We start from the raw sequence: 18,832 nt of genomic DNA on the forward strand, positions 1-18,832 counted from the left end.
ATTAATTGTATGTAGGCCTATTCATGCCAATCAAGCCAAACCTACTAACTTCTACTTCTAAAGCTACTAACTTCTAAGTGGAATGGACACAATGATAAATAGTTATGGCCACGCAAATGTATCCAAAAGTCCAGACAACGTGTAGCACAATAAAGTGTTAGGTCGGGAGTCTATTTTTTCTTTTCTTTTTTATCTTTCACAATATTGTTTTACAGTTTGCCGTGACTGTAAGCATCCTAAAATGTAGACTATGGGATGATAACTGGACACAAATTAACTCGATCAGACAGAGGTGCTGAAATAGGTATAGTCTCGTTCAATCTGCTGTTTATACAACATGGCGTTTTACAGTAAACACACATCCACGTCTTTGTCCCATCATGGCTTGTAGGCTATACTATTACTACACCACCTCAAATTAGTTTGATTCACAAATCGCTAATGAATGGGACATTTTATAAATAGCCTACCTTTTCTCTGTGGTCAAGAAATGCACACACTCTCTCATAGCAAGCTCCTCTTTAAAAGTTGTTGATACACGTTTCCTCCCAGTATCCTAGCTTTCCTTATGAGTTGCCCAGGTTGTCTGCCTGCTACTGTGATGTGAACGGGATGATGATGGCAACACGCTCGGGAGAAGAAGCGTCGTCTAGCCCAGGCATCCAGACAACCTTTTATATGGAGAGAGTTTTTAACCTACATCCGCTGCTTGTGAAAAGGGGGTTACTCTCGGTCAAAAGCGCCAGTACGAGTTGCCCGTGTTTAAAGACCCCCTGGTGGAACACGTGGATACTCAAAACAGCCCCTAAAGGGACAATGCGCGCACTCCCGGGGCTCGAAGAACATCTGGAAGTGATGTTTGTTCATTAGAAGATGAAAAAAAATAGCATGGTGTGTCATGTATCACAATGTAACTTTCCACAGTTCACCTTACTGGCTTCCTATGCCTAATTTTGGGCAAATAGGTCTATTAGCTATGGCATTCTTCTGAGATGATTACTGTGTTGACCGTAGATATTATGGTGTTGAGTCTGTTGACAGATGGACTTTGGGGTTAAAAGATGGTTTGGAAGTCTTGTTGTGTGAAGAGCTGCCACAAAATTTGTATCACGACCATCATAGGAGAATCTTTTTTCTTCATCCCTTCCTCTGTTTATTTTTTATTTTTATATATACCGGTACATTTAGCAGTTTTGGTGATTCCTCAATACAAATTGTTAAGTGTTCCTTCCAAGATGGCTACCGACGCCCACTTCACATTCTCTATCTAGCCTACTGTAAATGTGGGGTAGCCTAAGCCTATATATTCACATACATAAACAAAGTCACAATAATGTTTTGTTTTATTTATATATTGTAGCATCCCTCAGTAAGAAGGCTACTAGATATTAGCTGATTTTGCTAACACTTAATTAATGGCAGTTCACCGGCTACTGTAGGCTGTAGCCAACACCTGAAACAACTCTCTTTACTGAGTGCTATCTCTTTTCCAGCATCTCATTTAGCTCTTGCTTCTCATGTGTATCTAACTTTCTCTTTCCATAAACAGGAACAACAACATCCTCCCTAGCTCTCTGACAATCACAGGTACACTATCTCACCCAAATAAGATAAGATATTGATCCCCTTGGGGAAATTTGGGAATGGGGAAATTCGAGAAATCACTGTCATAGGTAGCTGAAATGACCCTCTAAGCACACTAAGCATATGACATGTTAAATGACATCCTGGAAATCTCAGTAATGACAATAACAGTCCTTTTTCCTTAACTGAAACACAGTAACACTATAATATAACTTAAACACTAACATGTCACCCAGTCTGTTACACTAACCCCCCTTCTCAAAGTCCCTCGCCTCCAAGGAGGCAAACAAAGTCTCTCAGATGACCAGGGGGAAACAAGGCAGGGAGGGGGAAACAGGGCAAGGGGCAGGATGAGGCACTCAGGTGATTGGGGGGCATGGGGGAGGGTCAGGGCAGTGTCCAGGGTTCCTCGGGTCCCACTCCCTGCTCCCAGTGGAGTGGCTGTGCCCCAGTGGGGCATCTTTTCTTCCACTTGGTGAGACCTCACCTAGTCTCTCCAGGATCCTGCAAGGCTCTCCACCATTCACTGTCCAGCTTCTGCCCTTCTTCCTTTGAGGGTTATACACACCCAGACCAACTCTTCGACTTCGAAATGCAGTCCTCTGACGTGCATATTGTCTTGCCCCTGTACTTTGTAGCTGGCCTCTGGCAAGCTTGTGAGCAGACTCCAAGCAGTCCTGGAGTTCCAGAGGGTCCACAGTGGTGTTGGGAGGTTTGCCCACCATCATATCAGCTGGAGTCCAGATCTCCTTGCCTATAACATGAGGAGGGCAGGGGAGCAGGGAGGGGAGTCCTGGGCAGCAGACCGGTACGCCATTAGCACAAGGGGTCCCATTGGTGTTTAGCTGTCACTATGGCAGTTGTTGCACCAGTGTTTGAGGATGCATTAAATCTGAGGATGTAATGTTGTGGCACGGTGCTGTAGTGGTTAACACTGTCGCCTCACACCAAGAAGGTCCAGGGTTCGATTCCCTCTTGGGGACCATGCAGGTTTCCATGATGCCAGTTACCCAGGTGGGGTATCTCCCAGGTCTTTCTGTGTGGAGTTTGCATGTTCTCCCCGTGCTCGCAAGGGTTTCCCCCCGTAGTCTATTTGCCATCCCATAGAGCCCCATTGTGAACCCGGAAATTTCGGAACCACCAAAGTTTTATGATGGATATGGATAGTACGGATCCCCAGCACTCAGAAACTGCCGGATGCTAAGTTGTAAATGTTGGGCAACTTTTTTTATTTGCATAATTAGCACACATTTGCATAATCGCCTAAATGGCCAAATCTCAGAAACGACTTGATCAATTTCAACAACGTTGGAGTTGTTTTGTGGGTTATTCGGGATACTGAATCCAGTTATTATACTTAAGAGAAGAAAAAAGTTTCAAAATTGCAATATTGACTGGAATTTACCAAATTTTGGTGCCATTTTTTATGAATTTCCTGTTTATAAATGTTTCAGAAGATGCCGAATTTATAGATAATTTTCATGGACTGTTCAATTGTAAACAGAATGATAATAATAATAATAATAATAATAATAATAATAATAATAATAATAATAATAATAATAATAATAATAATAATAATAATAATAATAATAATAATAATAACTTTAATTTGTAGAGCGCCTAATAGACCACTACACTTCCGCGTTACATTGAAATCGGGGAAGAGATTGCGGGGGGAGCAAATGAATGAATGTGGATGAGAGCTGTGATGTAAGTGGTTGCATTCCTAATCGATCAGAACTAAATCGGCAGAGAAAAAGCCCATTTTTAAGCACCTATTCCCCATGCACATGCGCAGATTGCCCACGGATTGTGACGCCACGCACACCCGCCCTGGACTGTTCCATCAGAGGGGCGAACTTCGGTGGCCAGTGTCCTTTCAGCCGAACAGGATAATGAAACAATGATCCCACTAAATTTCCAGATGCGTCTTATGGCGACATCTACAATTACCTCATTGAGTCTCCAGGTAGACTAATGTTTATATTTAAGTGCAGTGGTCTGTAGCCACTCACACTACCACCGAAGCTCCCTCCTCTGATGGAACAGTCCAGGGCGGGTGTGCGTGGCGTCACAATCCGTGGGCAATCTGCGCATGTGCATGGAGAATAGGTGCTTAAAAATGGGCTTTTTCTCTGCCGATTTAGTTCTGATCGATTAGGAATGGGTCGTGCCATGTTCAGGAGATTCAGGCGCATACAAGTCTATTCGACCATGTCTCCAGCACCCCCACAGCCGTAGCTGCAATCACTTACATCACGGCTCTCATCCACATTCATTAATTTGCTCCCCCCGCTATATCTGAATGAATGAATGAATGAAAACTTTATTTAACAGATTGCAGAATGGGTACAATACAGTACGGCTCAATACATACAATTGTTAAGGGGATGCAGACCTGAGAAAGACGTTTGTCTTGTTTCCATCAGGGTCCCCCATTTTCAATTCATATAGACATATATGACATACATGACATACAGATAGTCAGTACTGCTACATCTATACATTTATGACATACCAGATTTGCAAATACAGTACTGTTTGTGATACAGAAGGAGTCAAGAAAAGGGAGTATATACATTTGACGTAGAAACTGTACATTGGAGGAGGTTGGGTGGGGGGGGTTGGGTACATTGGGATATTGACAACCATACTGGGTAATTTACATTGGAGGTGGTTGGGGGGGGGGGGGGGGGGCCGGGGGGCACACTGTATAAACAAGTAACACTGTGCATTGAGGGGGGGGGGGGAGGAGACACTGTACAAACAAACACAATTGTACATTGAACTATTGACAAAACCATACTAGGTAAATGACTGTACATTGGAGGGGGTTGGGTTAGGATATTTACAGGGGCCAGTGTTGAATTGCAGTCTCCCGTAGGTGTCCCTTGAGAGAGGTTTTGAAAGTGGGTAGTGATCCACATTCCTTTACAGCTTTGGGTAGGGCATTCCACATTGATGTGGCATAATTGCGAAACGTGTTTAGTCCCTTATTTGAGCCGAATCTGGGTTTAACATGATTTGTGGAGCTCCCTCTGGTGTTGTGATCGTGGTATTCACTGACCTTTGGGAAGTATTTTGACATGTACATGGGTACCTTGGTCGTGTAGTGTATCTTGTAGACCAGGCCCATTGCAAGTTGTTGTACTCTGTCGTCTACTCTAAGCCATCCTAGGTTGTCAAAGTGGGCAGGGGTGAGGTGGGTTCTAGGAGTAAGGTCAAGCAGTAGTCTGACCAGTTTGTTTTGAGATGTTTGTAATTTTGTTTTTAGCGCCTTTGAGGTGCTTTGGTACCATGAGGTGCAAGCATAGTCGTAGTACCCCTGAATGAGTGCTCCTGCCAGAGTCTTCAGGGTGTTCTTGTTTACCAGAGAGGAGATCCGGTACAAGAATCGAGTTCGTTGGTTGACTTTTTTTATTACATTGGATGCCATTTTGTCACAGGAGAGATTAGCCTCTAGGATGGAACCCAGGTAGGTAATTTCATCTTTCCTTGTGACAATATTGTCACCCACTGTAACTGAGAAGCCGTCGGTCTTGCTGAGTTTGTTATTTGAACCGAAGAGAATGGACTCTGTTTTGCCCATGTGTAATGATAGTTTGTTATCAGCGAGCCATATGCAGATTCTGCCTAGTTCCGAGCTGAGGGTTTTTTCAACCTGTAACTTGTTCTTGTCAGAGACCAGCAGGGCTGAGTCGTCCGCAAACAGGAACAAGTTGCAGTCACAAGCTGACGACATGTCATTTGCATAAATTAGGAACAGTAGCGGTCCTAGTATGCTTCCTTGTGGAACACCACAGCTCACTGTGAGGGGGGGGGATAGGGTACCGTTTACCTCCACCATCTGTTCCCTCCCCTCAAGGTAGGATTGCATCCAGCTCACTGATAGACTATCAAAACCAATTGCTTTTAGCTTGTCAATCAGAATGGAGTGATTGACCGTGTCAAAGGCCTTTTGTAGGTCCAGCGATTTCAGAATCCCGGAAGACTATTGTTGATGAGTTGTTATCAAGAGCTGGCTACAATCCAGGAACAAAGATACAATGGTAAACCACTATCCATATCTTCCTCATTCCTGGTTGTGTCTGTGTGAAATCACTCCCCAAACAGGTTCAAATGTTCTCGAGGTCATGTCCTACAAAGTATCCTCTATACCAGGGGTTCCCAAACTTTTCAGGCCAGGGCCCAGAAAATAAGGCGTCAGAGAGCCGCGGCCCAATGCACATCGTCTGGCTTTTTTTTTTTTTTTTTTTGCCAGGCGACAGATTTTTTAAGCCAAATATCACTTCAATCCTATTAAGTTAGTTCAAGTTAGTTATTCATTTATATGTGCTATTTATGAGAGGGCTAACTTGTTGCAAAATAATAATGATAATAATAATAGCCTCATTAAAATACTATTGTTGCTTCAGTTGTTTACAGCGTTTTATGTGCATAATCTGTTATTTAGTTTGAAATGTTCGTTGAAATAAGTAGATTTTTCGTTTTTGTTTATTTATTAAGTTAATATAAAACCATATAGTCACATTTTAGAATACAATAGAATAGAATTTTAGAATACAACTAGAAACACTGTCCTGGCCTGCTTCTAAGTTCAGTGGCCTGACAAAAATTTAAAAAAATGTAAAAACATTTTTTAAAAAATAAAAGGAAAAGAAAACATGTTTTTTTTTAATTTTTTTAATTTTTTTTTAAATCATCTCGCGGCCCACCCGTGGCTGTTCGCGGCCCACCTTTGGGTCGGGACCCTGACTTTGGGAACCACTGCTCTATACAGCCTGCCCCATTGTTCTGACCAGGATTATTACGTTCCTTTTGGCCTCCTTGCTGACGTGGACGAGAAACCCATCTATAGGCCTAGTTATCAAATTCTTGGTTTGCAATGGTTTTGCACCTTGTGGGTAAATAAAAACCCAGTTTTCATCTGCAACTCCTGTTTCCTCATTGTCTCACTGCTTGGTCCCTAACAAGGAGAAATGGGCATTCTAAACACTCTGTGCAAGGCCTCTATTAGGCGGTAAATTGTTCTTTGTTTTCACAATGTGTGCCCTCTATCGTATATCGAGATACATATTCCATGTGTATGGAATAACACTCAGCTTTAACATTTACTTTAAACACTTTTTAACACTACACCATATTGTATCTATTGACTTTTGACTTCTTATTTTTACATATACACTTAAAAAATTTTATTCAAAAAATTCTACATTTATTACTGTACATTTTACTGTATATTTTTGGCTGTATATTTTAGAATGTATATATTTTAGAATGTATATCCCGGACTGTATTTTTATTGTTATTTGTCATTTTTGACTACCTAAACTTTACGCAACATAGGGGAGGAGCAAACATAGCTTGCATAGCAGCCTTAATCTAAACTCTAATTTGAAAATTACCTTGAAGAAAAGGTTTTCTGCCAGTGAAGTTTTGTCAGATATTTGACGGTGAAAGTGACATAGGAGAGAATGTGTCTGAGACCCTGATTATTAGGCGTCCTCCTCTGATGAGAATGAGACCCTTAGTGCAGATGCTCCTGTTGTCTCTCAACCACAAGCAGACACGTTACTTTCCAAAAACGGAAAGTTATCATAGGCCCACTCCCCACTTGAACAACATAATATATATTATGTATGTATAATTGAGTGGGTGGGGGGGAGTAGGGGTAATGTTTTATTTAAATGGTTATTTAGGTAATCAACAAAGTAACATGAAGCACCTCAATCAAAAAACTGAGCGCCCTCCAACCTAACAAGGCCACTGGCCATGACAACATCCCCTCCAAATTCCTCAGAGACTCAGCAGCCGCCATCACCCCAGTCATCACACACATAATAAACCTCTCCATAAAACAGGGACACGTCCCCAAGGACTTCAAAATTGCGAGGGTGACCCCTCTGCACAAAAAGGGCAGCAAATTAGACCCAGGCAACTACCGCCCTGTTTCTATTCTCACCTCCATCTCGAACAGGTCGAAAAGTACCTAGCGGAAAAAAATCTAATCTACGAATTCCAATCTGTCTTCAGAACATCCCACTCCACTGACACGTGCCTTCTCTATTTGAACGACCACATCAAACAAGAGGTGGACGCGGGCAAATACTGCGGCATGGTCATGCTGGACCTACAAAAGGCATTCGACACTGTCAATCACTCCATTCTGATTGACAAGCTAAAAGCAATTGGTTTTGATAGTCTATCAGTGAGCTGGATGCAATCCTACCTTGAGGGGAGGGAACAGATGGTGGAGGTAAACGGTACCCTATCCCCCCCCCCCCTCACAGTGAGCTGTGGAGTTCCACAAGGAAGCATACTAGGACCGCTACTGTTCCTAATTTATGCAAATGACATGTCGTCATCTTGTGACTGCAACTTGTTCCTGTTTGCGGACGACTCAGCCCTGCTGGTCTCGGACAAGAACAAGTTACAGGTTGAAAAAACCGATAAGATAAACCCAATGGAAAAACATGCACAACAACAGATCGCTAACACTGTGGCGTCCTTGACGAAGACGGACAGGAGCACTTGGATTGGTCCCCGGGGTGCGGCTCACGTCGCCCTGGGGGGAAGGACGACGGGATGGGTCAAGTGCAGAGACTCAATCGCATTAGGCGACACAAGAAAATTATTATTATTATTATTATTATTATTATTATTATTATTATTATTATTGTTGTGAAGGGCCAGATTAAACCGAATATATATATTTATTATATATATATATTTAATTGTATTTGTATATTCTCTAATATTCCTTGATATCCCTTGTATATTCCTTGTACAATATGCATTGAATATCCATTCTAGCCTACTGAACATCCCATAATAGTCTCCATTCTACTATTGGTCGAGACCTTGGTGCCAGGCTGCCATACCCCCCAGACCCAGTTCAAACGTACCGCTCAACATGTACGAACAAGTCCTAGTTCCGCGTAGGAATCTGGCTACCGCACCACTAATGGGACTATTTGTTCATAGTGCGTATATATACTGCGCTACTAAAGTAGGACTTCCTTTTCAGTCCAGTTTCTTACCCTCCAATAGAGTGACAGACGTAAAGCCTCCCCGCGACGCCACGTGTGGGAGTAAGGCCAAGTTCGGCCTACCATCGGTATTGAGACATCGTGTATATTAATATTTGAATAGTCATATTTGGCACTATATCGTCGAGTTGGACGTAGTCTATTAAGCTAATAATAGTCTGTTAATATATAGTGCTTCGTGCGGTGAGAATACTACCGTAGTCAGCACCCCATCGTTTCGGGCAGAAAACTGGCTGCTTATCCAGGATGATCGAACCCATGTGAGATTGCACCCGAGGAGCCCCAGAGCCGACGAGCGAGTGGACCTGTATACCGGATTATTCTACCGACGACAGCCCGCCTTCCCAGGCACGGATTATGCTTTGTATACGTTGATTATTCCATGGATAAAGACCCCCGACACTGCCGTGTGTTGGAACCCCCCCCCCCTGGAGAGGACGCAAGGTGAGGAGACGCTCTGCAAGACGAGGTCGCTTCACGTCTCTCCTCCGTGGACCGGAGGACGCCGGCCCACAAAGAGTCCATCTGCTTTCATCTGCGGTCCAAGGATCGCCGGCGCATTGAACGGCACTACAGTGGGTTCACCTGGGATACCCTTGGCCGGATGAGGCAGCCGGACTCTACCCCCCCCCTTCCTACTCCTGTCGGCTTACAAGCGACCGGATTAACCCCCCCTGGTGTATCCAGTCTATAATCATTAAAGTATCATTGCTGTTATTCCTTAACTATTCCAGGTCGTATATGTACCACCTGCGCCTTCAGAGATTGGACATTCTCTATTGATATACCGACGAATACTCTTGCCATAAAAGTGCATACTAATTCCCATTCATAAATGTGATTGATTTGATTAAGTGCTTGCTCTACACACCATCGCTGTGTAGAAATAAAGACCTATTTCTAATTCGTACATTTGTGTTGGATCCGTTTCATCTACGTGACAGTGTTCATCATAATATATTTATGCCGAGTACTGGGTGGCCGAATATTAAGTACAAAGGTAGTGGTAGTAAGTATCATATCTAGTAATACAGTCAGGGAATTGTACCCCTCAGTTACAATTGGTCCTTCGAGCCGGATGGTAATTAGTGTAATATTAATATAGTGTTATTAATATTGAAATGGCCTATGATGAACACTCCACGAAACGATCCTCCTAACCAACGCCCGCAGCGCGAACGACGGCTCCCTCAGTACTTAGAGGCTTACGCTGTCAGTCAACAACCTAGTCTTCTACTAACAGTAAACGCGGTAAAATTAGAAAGTAAAAGTATGTCTAACCCCAACGCCCAGACTACCCCGACCATAGAGGCCCCTACGGGTTCTAATGTAACTGACCAAGTTCACGGTGGGGACCAGTGGGAACCAGACATGACTTCACACCCCGCCAGTACTGAAGAAGTAGTCCCCGATGAGTCCCGGGAGGAATACAACGCTACCGAGAGAGAACTCGGCACGGAAGAAGACGGGGAGAGCACCGTGGAGATAGAGCTCCAAGGCTCCGCAAGGAGTACCCCGAGGGAAGGCTCCCCTATACAACCGCCTTCTCCCAGCGAGGCAGAGAGGACCCTACAGCAGGCCTTCCTCATCAGCCTGAACGCCGCTGCTGAACGCGACCGACTGCAGATCCAGCAGCGGAGCGAAGAAGAGCATATACGTCTAGAAATAAGACGCATTCAGAGGGAAGAGAATGTGGCCCGAGACCGAGCAGACAGCCAGCGAGCAGCTGCTGGTGCTCTACGGGACGCAGAGCGCGACAGACAGCAAGCGCAACTAATAGAACAGCTGATCAGACGGACAACACCCTCTCCCTCCGCCAGAGGCTCCAGGAACTCGTCTAGACACACCTCCAGGGCGGCATCCCCTAGCCGAGTAAACAACCCTGAACTTGACCAACAGACGAGGTCTATACCCCCCACAGACCACCTCCCCCCACCGGTCCAAGCGAGACCTAGCAACCGGGAAGGAGCAGCATATCCTGTGGAGAGGCTAAACCAGAGACTACAAGCACTGGATGACCTAACTGAAGACGAAGAGGAAGAGGAGGAGAACCACGCCCGACGACAGCACAGTACTCTACCGGACCAGGAGGTCCGGTACAGCCCAGGCTATACTCCCGCGGAGCTGCGCTACAGACCCCCGACTCTATACACGGGTGAGCACGACGCACGACCCGCACCGAGGAACAGCACCTGGACAAGCGGGCCATGGTACACTGCCGGTACCAGCCCATACCAAGGAGCGGGAGGAGACTCGCCTAGGAGGCCTCTCCCCCAACGCTCGCCGATGTATCCACAGTCAGCGTCATACATTGGCACGCCTATGGTACCCGACTTCACCCAAGAGAACCGGGCCCAGTATACAGAACTCCGCATGTGTCTGGAGACCATGTTGGTGGATGTATTGGATGAACGCCATAAATACGCCATCCTACTGAAGCACTTAAAGGTACCCCGCGCACATAATATAGCGCTCGCCTACGCGACTTCCACCACCCCATACACAGCAGCGCTGGTAGCATTGGACCAGAGGTATGGGCGCATATGGGATTACGTGATCCAGGAGATCGACCGCTTACCCCCAGCAATAGACAATCGAGCACTGGACGACCTGTCCATCAGAGTGCAGTCCCTGGTAGGGATGTTGGGAGCGCAGAGAGAGAAGGGGAGGCATGAACTTTACGCCAACTCAAATGTGGAAAGGATCTTGGAGAAGCTGCCGCCCGCTCGACAGGAGCGTTTTAGGCGGCAGAGAGACCACCGAGACCCGAATGGCCCCGAACCGAACCTCCTCGATCTAGCAGACTTCCTGGCGAGAGAAGTCAGCAGCCTACGGCTAGATACATTCGGACGGAGCACCCCTGGCTCCAGAGAAGGAACCAGACGACTAAATGATGGAAGAAGATCGGTGACTGTGATGCACCAATCGGAGTCAGTACCGAGCAGCAGGAGCCACAGTACCCCCTCCAGAACGGAGAAGTGGAAGATAGTGTGCCCCTACTGTGAGAAAGAACACTGGCTAGCGCAATGTGACTCCTTCCCCAAGCTGAACGCGGAGGAAGCAAGTCAATGGATAAAGTCCAACAAGCGCTGTTTTCGCTGTGCGCGCTCACACATGGCAGCCGAATGCCGCTTAAAGAAAAGGTGCACCAAGTGCGATGGAGCCCATCTGGACATACTTCACGACAGTAACAGACGGCGCCCTTCACCCGCACCATCCAGCAGCAAAGCGAGCGTCATGTACATCGATCCCGCCAGCAGCAGTGGAGCCCGAGTAGTGCGTGTGACACTAAGCTACCAGAATGAAGTCCTGGACACTTACGCCGTCCTCGATGACGGGTCAGAGAAGACCCTTCTGCTCGCCTCCGCTGCGGCCCAGCTAGGGCTGCGGGGAAGCGAAACCCAAATGACAATTCGGACAATAAGACGAGATTTGAAGACGATAAAGGGCGAGAATGTCTCATTCTCTATCGCAGCAAGCGGCCAGCCTGAGCGACGGTACCAGATTACAGACGCTTTCACCAGCCAAGAAATAGGACTGTCGCGGTACACATACCCCGTCGCCAAGCTGATGGAGAAATATGTACATCTGCGCAAGTTACCGATCCCGCTCATAGACAATGCTATGCCGACCCTGTTGATAGGCTCCGACCATGCAGACCTCATTGTCCCGATAGACCGGGTTCATACCGGACCCCGAGGCTGTCCTGCAGCAGTCGAGACCCGTTTGGGATGGACTCTCCAAGGCCCGCTCGCCAAATCTCTCAACCGAAGTACAGCCACTAGATGTCTCCACTCCCGAGTCACAGAGGGAGAAACCGCACTCCTGCAACACGTAGAGCGGCTATGGACCTTGGAACAAATGCCCTTTAAGAACGGAAAGAAAGACATTCGCTCTAAAGATGACATTTACGCCATTCACCTCCTCGAGACAGGGACCAAGAGAGTCCCGGTCAACGGCGTGTTGAGATACGCCACACCACTCCTGCGGCGAGAAGGAATGCCTACTTTCCACGCCAAGACAGACGCCACAGAACGGTACCTGCTGAACACGGAGCGGCGCTTAGCCAAGAACCCCGCCCAAGAGAGTGTATACCGCGCTGAGATTGAGAAGCTCATCACAGCGGGACACGTCACAAAGATGGACATTAAAGAGGCTGACCAGACCACTGAATCGTGGTACGTGCCTCACCACAAGGTCCATCACAACGGTAAAGACCGCATAGTATTTAACTGCAGCTACCAGATCGGATCCCAAAATCTGAATAAAGAGTTACTGCCCGGTCCCACACTCGGCCCCTCCCTACTCGGCGTTCTACTCCGCTTCCGCCAGGAAAAGGTGGCCATCAGCGGGGACATTAAAGGAATGTTCCTGCAGGTGAGATTAGTAGAGGAGGACAAGCCCCTGTTACGGTTCCTATGGAGAGAGAAGCCAGGAGATGAGCACCCAGCCATCTACCAATGGGAAGTCCTCCCCTTCGGAACGACGTGCAGCCCCCTGCTGTGCTACATTTGCACTACAGAAACATGTAGCAGAGGACCCAGCAGCGGACGAAGAGGTCCGACACAGCGTAAAGAACAGCTTCTACGTAGACAACTGTCTACAAAGCCTTTCAACCCAGGAAGAAGCCGAGGCTCTCCTGATTAAACTCCGCGCCTCATTGATCAAAGGCGGCTTTGATCTCAGGCAGTGGGCCAGCAGCGATCCGCAAGTACTGCGCAGCCTCTCCTCCGAGGACAAGGCAGCCAGCAGCGAGACCTGGATGGCTACAATCCCGGGAGAAGCCCAGGAGATGACCCTGGGATTGGTGTGGCGATTCAAAACAGATTCGCTTCACTACAGACACAAGCCCCTGACTACGGAGCAGGGAAGGCCGGCGGCGGCGCCGACCACCAGACGGAGTGTGTACACAACACTCGCCCGACAATATGACCCGCTAGGATGTATTCTACCGTACACCACCAGGGCAAAAATGATTGTACGAGCATTGTGGGACAAGGACCAGGGCTGGGACGACCCCATTCCCGCACACCTTGCATCCACCTGGAGAGAGTGGGAGATGGAGCTCCACTCACTCCCAGGCGTTAATATGCGCCGAAGCTACTTCCCACCCACGGTGAGGCCAGAGACATGTAAAATGGACTTACACGTCTTCAGTGACGCCTCAGAGGTCGCATACGGATCAGTAGCCTACTTGCGGGCCCAAGAAAAGGGGGGAGAGATCTACACAGCATTTGTCCTCGCCCGCTCGAGAATAGCCCCACGCAAGCAACAATCTATCCCACGTCTAGAGCTCTGCGCAGCCCTAGCCGGAGCGCACCTAGCCACGCTCATCCAACGTGAGCTCACCATACCGGTGTCTAGAACAATCCTGTGGTCAGATTCCACGACAGTACTCGCCTGGATCAAATCGGACTCATGCAAGTACAAAGTCTTCGTGGGAGTCAGAGTCACCGAGATTCAAGACTTAACCGAAGAGTTAACCGGAGAAACAGAGTGGCGCTACGTTGATACAAAACAGAACCCAGCTGACGTCATCACCCGGGGGATCCCCCTGGATGACCTCACCCGTCGCAATGTCTACAGTGACGGCCCAGCATTCCTAAAGCTCCCGGAAGGAGAGTGGCCCACGCCTATCCCGAGGGAAGCCAGTCAGGAGGAGGCTGAGAATAAGAAGCCTGTGTTCTGTGGATTGAGCACTGTTATCTCCGCAGACCCCAACACACTCCTGATGGGGCGGCTAGATCCCGCGTTACCCCAGACAATGTACCGGCCTGAAGAAGCGAACGGCCGACGAATGTGGAGGTACAGCCAAGTATTAGCCGACAAGTTTTGGAGCAGTTTCCTACTGCACTACCTACCGTCTCTACAGACCCGCCAGAAGTGGGTAAAGGAGAGAGACAATTTGACAGAAGGAACAGTCGTCATGATTATTGATCAATCACTGCCCAGAGCTATGTGGCCGGCCGGCCGCGTAAGCAAAGTGATCACCGGTGCCGACGGCAAGGTCCGAGCAGCTGAAGTGCTTGTCCAGGGTCGCACTTACACCCGTCCCGTGGCGAGGCTCATAGAACTGCCCCGACTCCCAGACACAATCGATGATGACCATGACCCTATAACCCTATGACTTTGTGAAGTTGACTGACCCCTACAGCAAACCCTTATGTGTAAATAGACAACGCGATTAATCTGTCTCTGCTTAACTGATTAGGTCTGGGACCAATCAGGGGGTGGCTGTTGTGAAGGGCCAGATTAAACCGAATATATATTTATTATATATATATATTTAATTGTATTTGTATATTCTCTAATATTCCTTGATATCCCTTGTATATTCCTTGTACAATATGCATTGAATATCCATTCTAGCCTACTGAACATCCCATAATAGTCTCCATTCTACTATTGGTCGAGACCTTGGTGCCAGGCTGCCATACCCCCCAGACCCAGTTCAAACGTACCGCTCAACATGTACGAACAAGTCCTAGTTCCGCGTAGGAATCTGGCTACCGCACCACTAATGGGACTATTTGTTCATAGTGCGTATATATACTGCGCTACTAAAGTAGGACTTCCTTTTCAGTCCAGTTTCTTACCCTCCAATAGAGTGACAGACGTAAAGCCTCCCCGCGACGCCACGTGTGGGAGTAAGGCCAAGTTCGGCCTACCATCGGTATTGAGACATCGTGTATATTAATATTTGAATAGTCATATTTGGCACTATATCGTCGAGTTGGACGTAGTCTATTAAGCTAATAATAGTCTGTTAATATATAGTGCTTCGTGCGGTGAGAATACTACCGTAGTCAGCACCCCATCGTTTCGGGCAGAAAACTGGCTGCTTATCCAGGATGATCGAACCCATCTGTAGACATCTCCTTAGCAAATGATCTCAACTCCTTCTATGCGAGGTTTGAGGCTGTGAATAACAACACCAGCCTACAAACCACGGCAATGGGGGGGGGGGGGGTCTGCTGATGGAGACTCAGTGTTCAGGGTAACAGAGCATGAGGTGAGACGGATCTTTAAAAAAGTGGATATCAGGAAGGCAGCAGGACCGGACGGCATCCCCGGCCGCGTCCTAAAAGTCTGTGCCGACCAACTGGCCCCGGTATTCACTGACATCTTCAACCTGTCCTTGGAACAGGCCGTCATCCCCACCTGTCTGAAGAAGTCCACCATCATCCCTGTACCCAAAAAATCTACGCCCGCTTGCCTCAACGACTACCGCCCTGTAGCCCTCACCTCCATAGCCATGAAGTGCTTTGAGAAGCTAGTGAAGGGCTACATCTGTTCCTCCCTCCCCATCAACCTGGACCCTCTGCAATTTGCATATCGCCCCAACAGGTCCACGGAGGACGCCATAGCCCATGTGCTGCACACAGCAGCATCACATCTGGACAAGAGGAAGGGGAACTATGTGAGAATGCTGTTCATCGACTACAGCTCAGCATTCAATACCATAGTCCCCTCCAAACTCATAGCCAAGCTCAGGGACCTGGGCTTGAACTATGACCTGTGCCAGTGGGTCCTGGACTTCCTGACGGGCAGACCCCAGGTGGTAAGAGCCGGCAACTGCACCTCCTCATCCATCACGCTCAACATAGGGGCCCCCCAGGGCTGTGTTCTGAGCCCCCTCCTCTACTCCCTGTACACACATGACTGCGTAGCACAGCGGAACAACAACACCATCATCAAATTTGCTGATGACACAGTAGTGGTGGGCCTGATCTCTGCCAACGACAAAAGGGCCTACCTGGAAGAGGTAGAGAACCTGTCACAGTGGTGTCAGGAGAACTGCCTCTCCCTGAACGTCAGCAAAACAAAAGAGATGATTGTGGACTTCAGGAGGTCGGGGGTCAAGGACTACAGCCCCCTCAGCATCGACGGGGCACCAGTTGAGAGAGTGAACAGTTTCAAGTACCTCGGAGCCCACATATCCGAGGACTTGACATGGACCACACACATTGACAGTGTTGTGAAGAAGGCACGACAACGCCTCTACTTCCTCAGGCGCCTAAGGAAGTTCCAAGTCAGTCAGAAGATCCTTAGGAACTTCTACTCATGTACAATAGAGAGCATCCTGACCGGCAACATCACCTCCTGGTTTGGGAATAGCACTGCACAAGACCGTAGCAGACTACAAAGAGTGACACGTTCAGCCGAACGCACAATTAGAGGGGGGCTTCCCACCCTCCAGAACATTTACAACAAGCGGTGCAAGGGGAAGGCTAAGAGAATTATTAAGGACTCGAGCCACCCGAACAACTGCCTCTTTGAACTGCTGCCGTCAGGCAAGCGATACCGGAGTCTTATGGCGAGCACAGAAAGACTCAGAAGGAGCTTCTATCCCCAGGCCATCAGGCTGCTAAACGAACAATAATCGCTAAACGAACAATAATCACTATGCAACAACCATCAAATGCACACAGCACACACACCCACACGCACACACACACTCACTCAAACAAACAACACACTGCAGCACCCACTCTCCACACTTTAGATCACACAAACACACTTACACTTTATATTTATTGATAAAGGATTTGCACTACAACTCGTACACCTACTGTGAATTGTACCTAAACTGCACCTCGTCCATTTATGCCTTGCACTATATAGTATTGTATATTAGTACACTGCACAGTATTGTATATTGTATGGTAACTACGTCTACGAACATTGTACATATGTCTAAACTGAACACTGTGACCTCTTTTTTTTTCTTCTAATTTTTACTATGTTTTTATTTCATACTTATCTTGTCATGCACAGTCTCTGGAGCGCAACAGTAAGAAGCATTTTGTACAAAAGTATTCTGTACTTCTGTATGACAACTATTAAAGAAACTTGAAACTTGAAACTTGAAACATGTGAGATTGCACCCGAGGAGCCCCAGAGCCGACGAGCGAGTGGACCTGTATACCGGATTATTCTACCGACGACAGCCCGCCTTCCCAGGCACGGATTATGCTTTGTATACGTTGATTATTCCATGGATAAAGACCCCCGACACTGCCGTGTGTTGGAACCCCCCCCCCCTGGAGAGGACGCAAGGTGAGGAGACGCTCTGCAAGACGAGGTCGCTTCACGTCTCTCCTCCGTGGACCGGAGGACGCCGGCCCACAAAGAGTCCATCTGCTTTCATCTGCGGTCCAAGGATCGCCGGCGCATTGAACGGCACTACAGTGGGTTCACCTGGGATACCCTTGGCCGGATGAGGCAGCCGGACTCTACCCCCCCCCCCCCCCTTCCTACTCCTGTCGGCTTACAAGCGACCGGATTAACCCCCCCTGGTGTATCCAGTCTATAATCATTAAAGTATCATTGCTGTTATTCCTTAACTATTCCAGGTCGTATATGTACCACCTGCGCCTTCAGAGATTGGACATTCTCTATTGATATACCGACGAATACTCTTGCCATAAAAGTGCATACTAATTCCCATTCATAAATGTGATTGATTTGATTAAGTGCTTGCTCTACACACCATCGCTGTGTAGAAATAAAGACCTATTTCTAATTCGTACATTTGTGTTGGATCCGTTTCATCTACGTGACAGTGTTCATCATAATATATTTATGCCGAGTACTGGGTGGCCGAATATTAAGTACAAAGGTAGTGGTAGTAAGTATCATATCTAGTAATACAGTCAAGGAATTGTACCCCTCAGTTACAATTATTATTATTATTATTATTATTATTATTATTATTATTATTATTATTATTATTGTTTTTTTTATTATTATTATTATTATTATTATTATTATTATTATTATTATTATTATTATTATTATTATTATTATTATTATTATTATTATTATTATTATTATTATTATTATTATTTTTATTATTATTATTATTTTTATTATTATTATTATTATTATTATTATTATTATTATTATTATTATTATTATTATTATTATTATTATTATTATTATTATTATTATTATTATTATTATTATTATTATTATTATTATTATTATTATTGTTGTGGGAGCCCAGTTTATCACACATGGCTGTAAACACACAGGACTCAAAGTTCCTGCCTTAGTCAGTGTGAATTACTTTGGATACTCCAAATCTGCTGAACATTCCCTCCACTATGGTCTCCACCTCCTGGTCAGGCAGGTGGTATGCATTGGGCCACTTAGTGAAATAGTCCATGGCAGTGGGAATGTAGCTGTTACTC

At 46.7% G+C, this 18,832-nt stretch overlaps 1 protein-coding gene across 1 annotated transcript in view; it reads right to left on the bottom strand.

Moving 5' to 3' along the window:
• The window catches only part of abca1b (ATP-binding cassette, sub-family A (ABC1), member 1B), a 63,650-nt gene extending 63,067 nt beyond the window's left edge, over positions 1-583 (bottom strand). The window contains exon 1 of the mRNA XM_084331640.1: positions 471-583. The gene's annotated coding sequence lies outside the window, so the exon portion shown is untranslated. The remainder of the gene's footprint in view (positions 1-470) is intronic.
• Positions 584-18,832: the final 18,249 nt, after the last annotated feature.

Source organism: Notolepis coatsorum (assembly GCF_963971535.1).
Source record: "Notolepis coatsorum genome assembly, chromosome: 16".
Taxonomy (NCBI): domain Eukaryota; kingdom Metazoa; phylum Chordata; class Actinopteri; order Aulopiformes; family Paralepididae; genus Notolepis; species Notolepis coatsorum.